The 16,813-nt window shown below is 49.8% G+C and overlaps 1 long non-coding RNA gene and 1 other non-coding gene across 2 annotated transcripts; both read right to left on the bottom strand.

The window, feature by feature from the left end:
• Positions 1-8,155: 8,155 nt before the first annotated feature.
• On the bottom strand, positions 8,156-13,544 carry LOC118664310. Its single transcript, XR_004970292.1, has 3 exons — positions 12,696-13,544; positions 12,175-12,232; positions 8,156-10,675 (listed from the first exon to the last, which is right to left on the bottom strand). It is a non-coding gene; the product is annotated as an uncharacterized LOC118664310 (long non-coding RNA).
• Positions 12,327-12,432, bottom strand: LOC118665527. The gene has a single exon (XR_004970646.1). It is a non-coding gene; the product is annotated as a U6 spliceosomal RNA (small nuclear RNA).
• Positions 13,545-16,813: the final 3,269 nt, after the last annotated feature.

The raw sequence follows: 16,813 nt of genomic DNA on the forward strand, positions 1-16,813 counted from the left end.
AATTATATCTTCAAAGGAGCAAAATGAGAGCAAATAAAAGGCCCTGCACAAGTTAGCACCCCAACAAACAGACCAGGACATCACTTTCAGAGTCCAAATGCATGCCTGCGGTCATGTCTGAAATTATCTCCCACAAACATCAGGTCGTATCACTGAAGAATCATTTCTGGGTTACAATAAAAATTAGATTTCTCAAGAGTCCCTAAAACATCTCCAATTCAAGTTCACCAGTGTGGAGTATCTCTAAGCTGCAGCCGTAGTGCTAGCCACTGGTAAGTGCCCTTGATTGAAATGAAATCTGGGACCCTTGGGTCCGTGGGTGGACGCTCTAATCATTGATAAACCGGGCTTACTCCCCACCCTCAGAGGGCTTACAGTCCAGTTAAGAAGACAGAGCTACACACAAATAATGTGTTGGGTAACACAGAAAAGGGTACCTTTAATTGTTTGAAAGACAGGAGAGGGCTTGACAAAAGGGAACTGAAGCCATGCGTACAAGCAAAGCTGGTTCAGCAAGGTGTGGAGGCCAGTCTGTAATCTTTCAGTGAGGAACATGTCTAAGGGCATTACATGGAAATTGGAATCCGGCTTCCTGAATGAACCCTGGGGCCAAGCCAAAAGTATCTCCCAGTGAACAGGGACTAAGAAACTCCAACTAAATTTTTAGAACCTTTCTGTTTAGACAGGAAGCCATGATTCTTGTATAAAAACAGGAATTGGGCCTGTATATGGCATCCAAAAATGGTACTATATACAATCAACCATCAGATCAAGTGGATATCCTATCTAATAAAAGAAAAAAAGGTAATTGACTGTACCTTCGCTACGCTTCCTGCTGACTAATCAGGGCGATTTGCAAATTAACTGCCAACCAAGATGGCGGCCGGCAGCCATGCAGCTGAAGCGAGCAGGAGGCTTGTTTGCTCCAGTGATGGAGGAAGCCAAGGTTCCCCGCCTGCCACGGCCCAGCTCTGAGCTCCGGAAGCAACAAAGTTTCAATTATAGAAGCTAAACAAACCCCAAATACCTGCTTTCAGCAGGCTGTGGCCTCCCAGCTGGAGCGAGCAGGACGGCAACAAAGTTTCAATTATAGAAGGTAAATAAATCCCAGAATAAAAAAAAAAAGAAAAAAGGGGAGGCTGGGAGCTTTAGTCGCCAGCCAGCCTGAAAATGGCCCTCAGCCCCTCACCCAGACTGGCCAGGCACCCCAGTGGGGACCCCCATCCTAAACGGGGTGTGGCCAGCCTGAAAACAGCCATCAGTCCTTCATCCAGGCTGGCCAGGCACCCAAGCGGGACCCCCACCCTGATCCGGAACACCCTTCAGGGCAAACCAGCTGGCCCCCACCCATGCACCAGGCCTCTATCCTATATAGTAAAAGGGTAATATGCAAACTGACCCTAACAGCAGAAAGACTGGGAATGACTGGTCACTATGACACACACTGACAACCAGGGGGCAGACGCTCAATGCAGGAGCTGCCCTCTGGTGGTCAGTGCGCTGCCACATGGGCGAGCTCTGCTCAGCCACAAGCCAGGCTGATGGCTGCCAGTACAGCGGTGGTGGTGGGAGCCTTTCCTGCCTCCTCAGCCACGCTAAGGATGTCTGACTGCAGCTTAGGTCTGCTCCCCGCTGGCAAGTGGACATCCCCCGAGGGCTGCCGGGCTACCAGGGGACTGTCTGATTGCCAGCTTAGGCCCAATACCCTGGGGAGCAGGCCTAAACCAGCAGGTGGTCATCCCCCGAAGGGTCCCAGACTGCGAGAGGGCACAGGCTGGGCTGAGGGTCCCCCCCCCCCCAAGTGCACAAATTTTTGTGCACTGGGCCTCTAGTACTATATATAATTGATCCAAATGCCCAAATTCTTATACAAAGATTTAGTTTAGAGCTGTGTATCTCAGAGGACCAGGCTGACACAATGATGAAATCATTGTATAGGGAGGAGCAAGCAGGGGAAAGAATTTCTATCATGATCAGCTTTTATACAAAAATTACAAAGCGCTTAGTGATATCCATAATAACGGAAGCTGGTTGGCAGACCCAGGAAATAGGAAAAATCATACCTACGGAAACAGAAATAATGGTGCAACTAGCCAAGGTGTTTAAAACAGGTTTATTTGGAATCTTCAGAGATAAGTGATGAAATAGCATACTCAAAATGGCAACTGGTTATTGAATTGGAAAAGGCATATGTAAAAAAATAGCCAAAAATGATTGAAAATAGATGAGTAAAAACTTAGTAGATGTGATCAATAGTAGAGTAGATAAGGTAAAAGATAATTGGTTTATTGAAAAAAGAATTAAATAAATGTGGTAGAGATTTGCTACATATTCACCAATTCCATTTCTTCTTCCCGGGTACATAAGAAAACCGCTTTTCCTGACTGCAAGCAAATAAGATAAATGCATAGAAAAGTGAAAATAAAATCATAGAAGTTCTTTGGTTGCCAAAGACCTTGTCTACATGTATGCATAACCTATGGACACAGACAATAGGGTGCTGAAGGCCTGGGGCGGAGGGCAGGGGGCTGGGATGGGCTAAAAGAGGTCAATGGGTCAAAAAGGAGGACATATGTAATACTTTCGACAATAAAGATTTTTTTTAAAATCACAGAGGCTGGACTGAGAAGCTCCAACATGTGCAGAATTGGTGTTCCAAGTGTTGAGAATAGTTAAAATGAGGGAGAGGAAATATTACAAGAGATAATAAACTGAGAATTTTCCAGAATTAAAGAAAAACTATAAATCCTTAGACTGAAAAAAACAAAAGTAATTCAGTGTACGGTTTACCTGCAGTAATAATTTTCACAATAATGATTTGAAACAGTTTTGACCAAAGCTTAGAAATACACTGTAATCGTTTTCTAACTCTTCATTCATTCACACATTATTTTATTCATCCATACAGGAAATGTTTTTAAGAACCCCTCATCTGTCAGATTCCTTGTTAGGCCTTTGGGGTTTACAGTCGTGGCAATCATTATAGAGAGCACAGTCTGGAGAAGGGAGGGATCGAGGGCAGGCTGACATAAAATGGCACGATGCATCAAAAAAGATGCTAGCCCTAGCCGGTTTGACTCAGTGGTTAGAGCGTCAGCTCGTGGGCTGAAGGGCACAGGTTTGATTCCCCTCAAGGGCATGTATCTCGGTTGCGGGCTCGATTCCCGGCCCTGGTTGGACGGGGTATGTGTGGGAAGCAACCAACTGATATGTCACTCGCGCATCCATGTTTCTCTCTCTGTGTCTCTCCCCCCTTTCTTCCCCTCTCTAAAAATGAATGGAAAAAAAATATTCTTGGGTGAGGATTAACAAAAAAGAATAAAAACAAAAAAGATGCTAGTGATCAGAGGGGAGGAAACATCTAGGCAAGTCGCTGGTGCTCATACAGCGGTCAGGGGTCAGATTCTGAACTTTGCAAACAGCTTGAAGCCTTAGAAGCAACGTGCTCACTAGATGATTGTAAGGTAATAAAATATTTTCCTGAAAAGAAACCTCTGTTCCCCTTGCCTATTTGAAACACCAGCACAGCTCCAAGCAGCCATAGATTCTGAGTGGGAACAAAGCATGTTGCTTATGTCTCACCAACACACACACAAGAGAGGAGCGTCTCAGCTGGGGACACCATTCCCGGGAGCCTTTCCTCTGATCGCCTTAGAACTTTGCAAGCGGGGAACTGGGGAGAGTGCAAAACTGAAGAAACCTAGGAAATGGGCTGCCGAGGGAGGACCGTTCCGGAGGCAGGGGGGGGGGATGAGAGCGGGGCGGCCGCCCCACGAGACATGAGTGACAGCCAGGGGCCGGGGGCAGAAGAGCTCTGGGGGAGGAAAAGAAAGAGAGAGGAGAAACATTGCTGTTGTGAGGGATGGGGCTGAAGAAGGAGATTCAAAAGGAGGGATTTTAGGAAGTCTTGCTTTGTGTTGTACAAGCCACGCCCCACTGCCTCGGGACACCTCAGACACGAGACCCTTGTTGCTTTCAATGCTTTTGAAGTCAGATTTTTAAAATTTTCATTATAGGGTAGTATCAGTGGAGGCGGGCCACGGGTTTTATTTGGGTTGCACATTCATCCACTGTTTCTTAACAGTGCGAGTGGCAGGGGCGAAACACCCGCACCAGTGAGAGGAACCCTGTGAGAGGGAGCGAAGGCGCAGGCTGCGGCCGCCCAGCAGCAGGAAGGATCTGGAATAGGAGAGAACTGGCTGGTGCGGGGTTAATGGAGACAGATTTCATTCACTTCATCATTTTGACCAGATCCATTCTCGTTGTACAAATGGTCACAAGTCCATAGGCCAAGGCCTAGGAGAAATTAGATCAGACCTGAAGAATATAAATGACGGTCAAGGAGAATTTGTTAAAGGTGAAAACATAACCGCAGTGGCGCCTAGCTGTGCTAAGGCTGTCACTGTCCTGAGGCTCCTCAGAGAGGCCGGTTGCCTTAGGAACGCTGGCCAGGGAGGCTGGTCTTCCCTGAGATGAAATCATCTGAGCAGTGGCAGGCAGGGTGCTGGGAGGGAGACACTGTGTGTGTGTGTGTGGGGGGGGGGGGGGGGGGGGGGGGCCTCTTTCTTTATCTTCCCTGGGGGTGGGGGTGGGAGACAGATCAAAGCTCCGCCTCTGGCAGCAGGAGAACTTGTGCACAGGCCGTGGTGGTCTGTTCTCTAGAGACCTTGGCCTTTCTGTTCCTGGAAACGGCTGACAGCTTGCTCTGAGGTAGGGACACTGGGGACATGCCAGGGTCTCCTCCAGCCTCAGACCTCCCCACTGGCCCCCCTAGACTCCCGTGGCCACTGGAGGACCTCCAGTGAGGACTGTGAGCGGCTAGTGGTGTGAATGGGGACCGTGTTTTTGAACAAAGTGCAGTTATGTTCAGAATCAGAATCTCCAGGCCGCAAATGGGCTGTGAGTCTCAGTTCCCCCAGCGGGAAAGGAGCTCCTCTCTGGCCGAGGACTGTGGATGCCTCTGTACCGAGGTGGCGGTTCTCTACACTCCTTCATCCCTGAGCCGTTTCCTCAGGCCCAGCAGCCCGGGCTCAGCCGGCAGATGACGGCAGATGACCCGACGCAGAGCCTGGCCTGGTTGAGTATCCCACTCTGACCCGAGCCCCTGAGGGATGAGCGCTGAGGCGTCTTCCCTCCGTGGGCTTCCCTCATGCTAACATGCGTGCCTTCTAGATCCTGGGTGGCTGCAGCATGATCTTATCGCTTCGGACATAACCCGGTTCCTGGCTGCTACCTGAGGGACCTTCGTACCCCAGGTCATATCCTCTCTGGGCCCCAACTTTGCTGTTTGGTACCAGCCTACCACCCGGTGCTGTCGAGAACCCCCCACCCCCCAGGCCCCTGGTGCCTATACCACTGTCTTCAAGCACATAGGTCCCACCGCCAAGCGGAGACCTTCTTGTTTCGCCCATAAGCAGAAAACCTTCCCGGACAATAATAGCCCTGACCATTTGCCTTCTCAAGCCAATGAGTGGCCATCCAATTATGCCGAAGACCTTGTATTTCCTTTCCAAAGGTCTCTCCACAAGAGCTTAAATTCACAGGCGGGTCCAGCAATTAGCATGCGGGCTTCTGACTCGGCCTGTGTGCAAATCCTGCCTCCATTACTTCATAAGCAAGTACTATTATAATCACTAAGCCTCGGTTTCCCCATCTCTAAAGTGGGAATAATAGTATATAATTCAGAGAATTCTTGTGAGAACTGAATGAGAAAATACATATGGAAGGTCTCATAGCAATATCTCCGTTAGTTGTTGCTGTTATTTCTTACTGTATTATAACTCTTCACAGAGCTTACAGCGTAGTAGTCTCTAGCTCTTGTGGAAGAAAGAGACACATAAATTACTGCGATACTGTGATCTATAAGAAATATGTATTTGGTCATTCAGCTAGTTGGCGTAGGTAGTTAGACATTAGTAAAGGAAGAGAGCCAAAGAAACCAGACGTTATGCAGCATAATTGACTAGGGAGCATAGGCTTGCTTCCTCAGGAAGTTACAGCTTCACACACTCCAGGGGACAAACAGCTTCACCGGTTTGTTTCAGGAAGATCACTAGGGGGAGGATAGAACAATAAAGAGGGAGCCACATGCACAGTAGGAGCCAAATGTCGACCCGACAAGCCTGTCAGTCTAGCCTGGGAGAGGGATTGGATTGGATAGGGGACCTGAAGCCCCAAAGATCTGAAGAACGGATTGGTTAGGGGGTGGACCCATCAGAAGCCCTCAAAACCTTGGGAAGTTGATTGGTTAGTTTGAAGCATTACCTGGTCCTTCCCGGGATAATATAACCTGAGTCGAACAAAGACAAAGCCTCTCTCTCTCTCTCTCTCTCTCTCTCTCTCTCTCTCTCCCCCCCCCCCTCCCTCGGTCTTGGCTGCATTTTACCTGGAATACGGGTCCCCTTCCCCCACCCACCGCCAACAACATATGCTTGGCCTACTCTGTTCATCCTTTAGATCTCAGGTTCAAAGTCACTTTCTCCCGGTCGGACCGGTGAGTTCAGTGGTTGAGCGTCAACCTATGAACCAGGAGGTCGTGGTTCAATTCTGGGTCAGGGCACATGCCTGGGTTGCAGGCTCAATCCCCAGTGGAGGGTGTGCAGGAGGCAGCTGATCAATGATTCTCTCTCATCATTCATGTCCTCTCTCTCTCCCTCTCTGAAATTAATATACAGTATATACATATTTTAAAGTCACTTTCTCCTGGAAACCACACCTGTGCATGTTCCCTACTCACACTTTTCACACGGAATTGTTTGGCTTGGCTTTATGGTCCATCCTTGCCAAACAGGCTGTAACCTCAGAGAGGGCAGGGACTGAGGCATGTCTGATTTCCCGTCTGGATCCCTAGCACCTGGTGCCTGGGAGCCCAAAGGCAGAGAGAGAACAGGTTCCCTCAGGGGATTGGGCATCAGCTCACCTGGGCTGTGAGTGGTGGGGCCCTGGATCGCACTGGAGGTGGAATGTCCCATTCTCCTCGGTGCATCCCGCTGGCCGGGACCCAGGTTTCCGTAAGCCCCACACCCGGAGGAGGACGATCAAGCGGCTAGCGGGACCCTCTGTGAACGGAAACAATGGACTCTTCTAGTAAGGACTCAGTGTACTAAGTGCACTTAACTGTTATAATTACAGTTGCATTTCTAAAGGACAACAATTATCCTTAATTCATGGATCATACTTCTTGCCTGGGAGCAAGAAACGAAAAAAAAAAAAAAAAAAAAACCCACACAAAACATTGCCTTGGCTGTAGAGGCGTTTCCCTGCTTTGCTTTGCAGTGCATTTTGAACTTCTTTCTACTCATCTGTCAAGTTCCAGCTCGCACTCTGACCCACCATGGGAAGTCATGCACCCTGATCTCCAGGGGGTAAAGGCAGGAAGGAGCATGTGAGACCATTTTAGATTATGTCGGACAGTGTCTAGTCTTATAGGTTCAGAAACGTTTTTTTTCTTTTTTTATATGTTTTTATTGACTTTTTTATAGAGAGAAAGGAAGGGAGAGGGAGAGAAGCATCGATGTGAGAGAGAAACATGGATCAGCTGCCTCCTGCATGTCCCCTACTGGGGATCGAGCCTGCAACCTGGTCATATCGCCTGATTGGGAATGGAACCGGCCACCTCTTGGTCTATGGGACAATGCTCAACCAACTGAGCCACACTGGCCAGGCTCAGAAACTTATTCTGGTCACTGATTCACACTAATCAGACTCATAAGAGACTGGGTCATAACCAGAACACAGACTCTTTACGTAGTGGGAGGAGTGTGTATTGCCAGAACTCAGAATATCATTGGTTGTCATCCTGGGATATGTGTCCTCAAATCCCAGGAGGTCAAAGGACATTGGATATCTTTTTGAGGTATGTACCCTGATAACGACCATGCTTTCCTGGGTCTTGGTGTCCTTACTTGCAAATTTAGATCAGGGCTGTTTTAACTGGGATCCTAGTAATCAGAAGGCTAAATGGAAATATCACATAAGAATGTTTATTGGGCCGAAACCGGTTTGGCTCAGTGGATAGAGCGTCGGCCTGCGGACTGAAAGGTCCCAGGTTCGATTCCGGTCAAGGGCATGTACCTGGGTTGCGGGCACATCCCCAGTGGGAGATGTGCAGGAGGCAGCTGATCGATGTTTCTCTCTCATCGATGTTTCTAACTCTCTATCTCTCTCCCTTCCTCTCTGTAAAAAATCAATAAAAAATATATTTAAAAAAAAAAAAAAAGAATGTTTATTGGCAATGGGAGTAACTTAAGTAGGTACTGGTGAATGGGGCTCCAATTTGAACCAAGTGCATAGAGAGGATTCAGTCTCAACAATTTTCCCTTCGCCATTGTCTTAGCTTCGGTTCCTGAGAAGCAGGTCAGGGGCTTGGGGACATGTAACTAACTGAGGGGATGCTCTTCAGGGAAAACGCTAACGAAGGGAGGAGGGAGCTGAGCGAGATGTGGTCTCGGGTGAAACCTAGCCTTGGCCTCATCCACGAGGGAGAAGGAGCTTGGAGCATAAACTACATGTACAAGTGTACCCCCCACCCCACCCCCACTTCCAGCAAGAACACCAGCCTTTTGAAACCCAGTATCAGCCAGTGTGTGGGCTGCCCCCTGGGGATGGGGCGGGAGGAGGTAATGGCTTGTAACTTTCCAGATGAGAAGGGGCAGCTGTGAGCCCTTAGCAGCCAGCTCTCCGGGCAGGTAGGGGCTGGTGTGCGGCCTGGAGAAGGGTCTGGGTGGGCACTGCAGCACCTGCTGTGGGCACTAACCCTGGTGGTGTTCCCCTCTCCTCCGGCCCGTCCCACCTGCTCTTCTCTCCGCCCCAAACTTGCTTCCCTCCCGTTTTCACAGGTAAATCTTACTTTCCCTTTGAGTTTTACCTTAGGCGTCACTTCCTCCAGGAAGCCTTTGCCGATCCTTCAAGACCAGACTGTTTTCTCCTCTGCTTCCCCATCTCATCACACTAGCGTGCTGAGGCTGCCCTGCCTCCTGTGCCCACCTTGGCTGTGAGCTCCGGGAGGGCGGGGGCCATGCTTGTCCTGTGCTCCCCTCTGTCCAGCACCGGGAACTGTTCCTGACGCTCATTAAATGCTTTTTGTGTACAGGAATCAATAGTGCTTTTCTTCAGGTTTCAAACTTGAAAACAGTCTTGAAAAGCTACAGTGACCTCCTGAGCTAAGCCGGGCATACGCCGCGCAGGCCGCAGGTGGGCGTGACCCCCACAATGCCCCCACGACCGTGAACTGGGGCAGAGTGTGCAGGGCCAGGACGAGTCCAGCTTATCCGAACAGCTGGCTTGTCTGGAATTTGTAAGTATAGGGAGCCTTGTAACTAATATCTCTCTTTTTTTTTTTGCTTTGGGTGCTGGGAAGCTCAGAGCCCAAACCAAAAGGGGGGTGAACTTTCTGATGAAATACAGGCACCCAAGTTTCTATGAAGGAAAGCACCTGAAGGCCTGAGGGAAGTGAAGCCCCAGGGGTGTGGTCTGGACCTGAAGAAGCCAGTGACCTGCAGACGTGGGTACAGGCCTTTGTGGGGGGACGTGGCGGGGGGCAGCCAAGAAGCCAGTGAGCACAGCAGAGCGGCACAGTGAGGGCAAGTGGAGAGAGCGCACCACTGGGAAACTCCCCAGAAGGTGAAGACGAGGGTGCCGGTATTTTAAGTTGCTGAGTCCCTAATGTGCGAACTCCTTCCATTGTCTTGAAGCTTCCATCATGTCTGATACTTGCATGTTGGGGCCAGTGGAATTTCAGAGAATGAGGATGAGTCTGGTCAAGGGTCATGCGACACAGAAAAGGATCAGCATGTGCCTGAAGTGAGATGGTTCACAAACTAGAACCCAGTGATTGGGGGAGCTCAGATCCAGGGGTCACCAGGAGAAATGGAAGTCACTGCCCCCCCGCCCCGCCCCCGCAATTCCCTGAAACAGTAGAGGAATCATGGGTTGCATGAAGGATAGGGTTTTGAGCCAATTTCTATTAAATATTAAAAATGGGATTTGCTAGCTGGCGCGTGTTGGCATTCTACTTTAACAGGTATCGTACTCTGATTCATAAGTTGTAAAATGTTGGACTTTATAGGGAGCTAATTCAGCCTCTCATTTCACAGGAGAGACTGAGGCACAGAAAGGTGAAGGATCTTTGGCCCAGGTCCGTTTCGAAGCCTTCACCTATAAAATAGGAGATTTTGACTTTTAATTTTGTAAATTTTAACTCACAAGTAAGATATACATCCTATAGGACCAGGATCACATGGAGTGACTGGGGTTTCCACAGCCTTTACCGAACGTTAGAGGGTGGTGAGGAGGGGCAGAAACGGGCCCTCGAGGAGAAGGGGGCAGCAAACGGTTTACCCGCCTTCCAGAAACACCTTCCTCCCCTTGTTGCACAGGGAGAGCTGTGGCCAGGCTCAGAGGAGAAGACCGGTCCCAGGGTGGTGGGCTTCCAAGTGAGTGGGTCCTGTTGCTACCGATCTTAGTGAGAGAACCGAACTACGCCCCCAGTTTTGTGTTTTATCCTCTTCTCTTTCAAGGTGCGCGGGCTTTCCCGTGAGCGGAGAGAGACAGTAGGCTGCCGGGGAGGAAATCCTGTCCTGGTCTCCACCGGGCAGCACAGAAGCGATCTTCATTCCCGGGGATTTCTTGAGGGTTTGCAATGCAACCCCAGCTCTTCCCCTGAACTCATCAGACGCTATGGAAGTAAAATTTAAAGCTTTAAACATCACGGTTTGGCCCCAAACCATAGAAAGACTATTTTTTTTAAATAATAAAAAACGGAGTTTTGAAAAAGCACAAAAACTTTTAGTTTCTTCTTTGAATAAACAGGAAATAGGAGATGATGGTGAGTTAACTGCATAATCTAATATTTAACATTTCTTATGCTTAGCTGGCCCAGAGCCTCTGAATGGTTTATTAAAATTTGCATTTTGGGTATAGACGGCAGAGGGGAAATGTTTAAATGTATGCATCTGTAAAAATAATTATACTTTTTTTTGTTAAGGGAAAATAGGCTGGATTCCCTCGCCTTTCCCTAGCAGCCCGGAGCAGAGAGCACACAGCATATGCTGTGGCCGGGCTCTGGCTGTGAAAGGCTTCGCTCAATTTGAATTCCTCGCCGCAGCAAAGGGCAAATTCAGGAAGGAAGGCTCCAGCGGCAGCCTCGCTCGCCCTCTTCTGGTTGTCGAGGGCCAAGCAAAGCATTTTGCCCAAAACTTGCCAGCAAAGAGGGAGGGCAAGTGGTGGGCGAGGAGGAGAGAGTCCCTGCTCCACTGGGAATACGTGGACAGCCTCTTATTCCACTCACCCCCTGTTTGTCTTTGTGATCGTCTTTCTTTAAATGTTTTCTTTCTCTTTAAAAAAATACTTTTATTGATTTCAGAGAGGAAGGGAGAAGGAGAGATAGAAACATCAATGATGAGAGAGAATCATTGACTGGCTGCCTCCTGGGGATCGAGCCCACAACCCTGGCATGTGCCCTTGACTGGACTTGAACCCTGGACCCTTCAGTCGCAGGCCGATGCGCTATCCACTGAGCCAACCGGCCAGGGCTGTGGTCATCTTTCTTAAACACCTGAGCCATGGTGGGGGTTTTGTTTGTTTTTGTTTTCTCATTTTGTTTTTGCCCTCTCTCAGAAAGGACAACCTGACTTGAGAAACAAAAACATCTAGTATTTCTTTTCTCTTCTTTTCTTTCTTTCCTTCCCTTTCCTTTCGTTTCATTTTCTTTCCTTCCCTTTCATTTTCTTTCCTTCCCTTTCCTTTCCTTTCATTTTCTTTCCTTCCCTTTCCTTTCCTCCTCTTTAGTACTTATCTGAAGGCTCTGTAAGAGCACATCACCTTCTGGCCTCCTTCACAGCGACATAATCCCCTGAGGCTGCGTCACCTTCAGTCTTGCATCCTCCACCCTCAAGGCCAATGCCTGGCACCCAGCAGGCACAGCAAACACCTCCTGACTGACCGAGGAGCCATAAAGGTGCGTGGTGCTGACTTAGACATGAAGCGTGTGCAGGGTGGGTTTCCCTAGGCGCGCTGGAGCCTCTCCATGACGCGATCCAGCTTTACAAGAGCTTTTGAAGTCCACCCCACTCAGGTCATGAAAGGAATCTTAATGAATATAGCAACACGGGGCACAGCGGCTGCCTAGACAGGGTTAATAACACCGAAGCGATCTCATAGCTATGCATAACTTACCAGGTCCCAAGATGGCCTCACAGGCATCTCATCTGACTTCAGTCGTCCTGAGCAGTGGCTGTTGGAGACAGGTGGAAGGATGCTTTCATAGCAAGGAAGCGATAAGGCGAAGATTCGCACACAGTTTCTGTCCCACAATCTTTTTTTTTTTTTTTAATATGGAATGTTTCATGAATTTGTGTGTCATCCTTAAGCAGGGCCACACCAATCTTCTCTGTATCATTCCAATTTTAGTATATGTGCTGCTGAAGCGAGCACCTGTCCTGCAATCTTTTTTAAAAAATATATATTTTTATTGATTTCAGAGAGGAAGGGAGAGGGAAGGAGAGTTAGAAACATCAATGATGAGAGAGAATCATTGATTGGCTGCCTCCTGCACGCCCCCTACTGGGGAGCGAGCCCGCAACCCGGCACGTGCCTGACCAGGAATTCAACCGTGACCTCCTCCTGGTTCATAGGTCGACACTCAACCACTGAGCCACACTGGCCGGGCCTATCCTGCAATCCTGAGCTTTTCCCACCTTTTCGTAGCCTCCACAAGACTTAGTGGTCATGTCGCATTCTCCAGTTGCCTGAGGTTAAAATGAGAGGGGGCAGTCCCGGCTTCTAAAGATCTGCCTGGTAAGTCCCGCCATGGACGTGTCCTCATTCCTCTTGACAGCCAGCTGATGGGCATGACAGAGGCCGAGCTGGTCGGGCTGCACAGCACCCAGCAGTGAACAGCCTTGTTAACAGCGCTCCCTTCCGGTCCTCGCCCAGGAGATTACAGGACCCGCATCTTCCCGCATCCTAACAGTTTGCTCAGGGTGAGGCTGCTGAACATCTTCCTGGAAAGTGGACCAAAAAAAACTCTGTGCTGGGTCAGTGGTCAAAGGTATTTATAAGTAAGTACCAGAGTGACCCCTAGCCAGTGTTTGCTAGTGCCTGGGTCTGTCTGTTTGACTTCAGGAAAACAAACACAAGACCAGCAGCCAAATATCTGCTTAGGTCCCAGCTTCAGTTGGACAACAGACCTATGAGAAGGGCGATTGCCCGCCTCCCATCTGCTAAACACACCCCTGGTCAGCTCACAAGACCCAGAGCAAACAGCACCTTTCCTGACAACCCCCTCCGGCACTGTGTGCTGACTCATCCCGAGCCCTGGCCGTGCCCATGCTGACGGTGTGCCTGTCCGTGTCCCCGTGGCTTGGGGTTATTTAAGAACAGGGCCACGCCTTTCATCTCTGTTTGAAAGGAAAATGTTGGCTACTGGGAATGAGTCCCAGAACCCGGAGTACAGCCTAGTCCAGGGGTGGGCAAACTTTTTGACTCGAGGGCCACAATGGGTCTTAAACTGGACCCGAGGGCCGGAACAAAAGCATGGATGGAGTGTTTGTGTGAACTAATACATGTTAACACTGCTGCTGGTGAAGGAGCGGAGGGGAGAGCAAGAGAACCCTCCGCTCTTTCGGCTCCGCAGGCCGGATAGAACAGCCGAACGGGCCGGATCCGGCCCGCGGGCCGTAGTTTGCCCACGGCTGGCCTAGTGACTTTCAAACATTTTTTATCACAAGCTGAAGTAATATATATATTATATATCATGATGTAGTAACAAATATATATATATGTAATTATACAAAACTTCACAAAATAATACCATGCGAAATGCTACAACGGGAATTTTGTCTTCTAGTTTACTCTCTATTGTTTTTTCCAGATGACTGTGGTGGCGCACTGAGTTGATTTTATGATACGCTATTGAAGGCCAACTTGCAGTTTGAAAACTGTTAGTGTAGTTGGCTTCATCTGCTTCTCCCCCGCCCCCTGCCCCCCATTTTCTGTCTGTAACTATTGAATGCTTCACACTGGGGAGGAGGGAGGAGTTCTGATTGGGGGAGGCAGCAGGGGAGAGTGATGGAGCGTGGCTACAGCGTGGAGAAACAATGTTCCGTTAGTCCCCTTCCAGCCTGGACTGGGTTTGAGCTCCTGTAGGCAGGACTGATGTTTGAAACTAACCAGAATGTCCATGAGAAACCTTGTAAAACCTTGGGCACAAGCAAGGCTGCTTCAGGGACAAGATCAGGCATCAGTAAACTACAACCCTTGTACCAAATGCCAAATACATTCATCGACCTCTTTTTGTAAATAAAGTTTTATTGAAACACAGCCCTGCCCTTTCATTTGCATATTGTTAGGTCTGCTTTCATTGTAATTGTAGACTTGAGTAGTTTCCATCAAGACCATAAGACTTGCAAAGCCTAAAATATCTACTATATGGCCCTTTGCAGAAAAAGCGTACTAACGCTCAGAATAGAAGCAGCATCCTCTACCTCGCTGGGAGGAAACCAGCACTCTCTGAGGCAGCCAAACAGAACTGGCATGAGCAGAGCCTTTCTCAAGACAGGCCAAACCGACTCACGCCCATCGCCCATTGGAGCACAGCCTGAGCAGAGCTGGCACCGTGGGCTCTGGGTGGGACCGGGCTGCAGCCTGCAGCGCGCCTGGGAAGTGCCTGGAAACAGGGGATGCTACCGTGACTGCAAGCCCAGGACCGTGAGCGGGCTGACACGGGGGCTTTATTTGCCTTCCAAGTTCCTCAGGTAGGAAAGGGGTGTGGGTACTACATACATGTTTGCTGAATATTTCTTAAACGAGAAGGAATTGGTGGCCTGTGGTGTAGAAGCTGAGTTTTAGCAGAGCCCCTCTGGAGGGCATTGCCAGGAAAAGGCCTGGACACCTGCAGCCCAGAACTGAAATCTCTCCTTCTTGGAAACAATACATCTCTTCTCAGCCGCTTTGGCAACTAACACCACAAGTGGAGATGATGAAATAAGGATTATAACGTACAGTAGAGAAGTATGTGCATATTAAGTGCTAAGCATTGTTCTAGGTCCGTGGTCGGCAAACTGCAGCTCGCAAGCCACATGCGGCTCTTTGGCCCCTTGAGTGTGGCTCTTCCTAAGCCTTAGGAGTACCCTAATTAAGTTAATAACAATGTACCTACATATCTAGTTTAAGTTTAAAAAATTTGGCTCTCAAAAGAAATTTCAATCGTTGTACTGTTGATATTTGGCTCTGTCGACTAATGAGTTTGCCGACCACTGTTAGGTCCTTTATAGGTAGCCATTTATTTTCATTCTCTTGACAAGAAGTTCTAGTTTAATTTCATTTTACAGATGGGGAGGCTGAGGTGCAGAGGAACTAGATAACTTGCCCCAGGAAAAACAGCTAGGAAGTGGCCGAGTCAGAATTTGAAAATAGGATGATGTGCGTAGCTGAGGGGGTGGGGGTGGAGGTGGGGGAACGGATTGCTAGGATGACAGAGCTGCTGGCTCATTCATGGAATCCATGAGCTTTATTTTTCTTTTTGTTGTTATCTAAGAATTTGTTCATTCTTTTAACACATCTTAAGGAATATGCCTGTGCCTTTCTGTTTTCTCTGTAACTGGTCTAGAGGCGGGCATTTTACTCAGTCCTGGGCAACAAGACATGAGACACTTGCGGGGGCATCTGAAAGAGATTTCCAACCACGAATGACTCACCCACAGACGGGAAGATGCCACCTGGGCCCAGCGCTGGCGGACACTGAGCCACCATCCCTCCCTCAGTGCTGAGCCACCATCCCTCCCTCAGTGCTGAGCCACCATCCCTCCCTCAGTGCTGAGCCACCATCCCTCCCTCAGTACTGAGCCACCATCCCTCCCTCAGTGCTGAGCCACCATCCCTACCTCAGTGCTGAGCCACCATCCCTCCCTCCGTGCTGAGCCACCATCCCTCCCTCAGTTCTGAGCCACCATCCCTCCCTCAGTGCTGAGCCACCATCCCTCCCTCAGTGCTGAGCCACCATCCCTCCCTCAGTGCTGAGCCACCATCCCTCCCTCAGTGCTGAGCCACCATCCCCCCCACAGTGCTGAGCCACCATCCCTCCCACAGGGCTGAGCCACCATCCCTCCCTCAGTGCTGGGCCACCATCCCTCCCTCAGTGCTGAGCCACCATCCCTCCCTCAGTGCTGAGCCACCATCCCTCCCACAGGGCTGAGCCACCATCCCTCCCTCAGTGCTGAGCCACCATCCCTCCCACAGGGCTGAGCCACCATCCCTCCCACAGGGCTGAGCCACCATCCCTCCCTCAGTGCTGAGCCACCATCCCTCCCACAGGGCTGAGCCACCATCCCTCCCACAGGGCTGAGCCACCATCCCTCCCACAGGGCTGAGCCACCATCCCTCCCTCAGTGCTGAGCCACCATCCCTCCCACAGGGCTGAGCCACCATCCCTCCCTCAGTGCTGAGCCACCATCCCTCCCACAGTGCTGAGCCACCATCCCTCCCTCAGTGCTGAGCCACCATCCCTCCCACAGTGCTGAGCCACCATCCCTCCCACAGGGCTGAGCCACCATCCCTCCCTCAGTGCTGAGCCACCATCCCTCCCACAGGGCTGAGCCACCATCCCTCCCACAGGGCTGAGCCACCATCCCTCCCACAGGGCTGAGCCACCATCCCTCCCAGAGTACTGGCCTTGGAACCTCTTAGTGAGATTGATGAACCCTCTTGTTGAAACAGTGTTTAGTCAGATACTCATTGTCTCACAGGCATTCTCCTCTCCATTACGCAGTTGTATTTCCTTAGTGGATCTTGTCACTATCAGAGAGTCTCCTATTTA

This window comes from Myotis myotis, unplaced genomic scaffold, assembly GCF_014108235.1.
Source record: "Myotis myotis isolate mMyoMyo1 unplaced genomic scaffold, mMyoMyo1.p scaffold_m19_p_10, whole genome shotgun sequence".
Classification (NCBI taxonomy): domain Eukaryota; kingdom Metazoa; phylum Chordata; class Mammalia; order Chiroptera; family Vespertilionidae; genus Myotis; species Myotis myotis.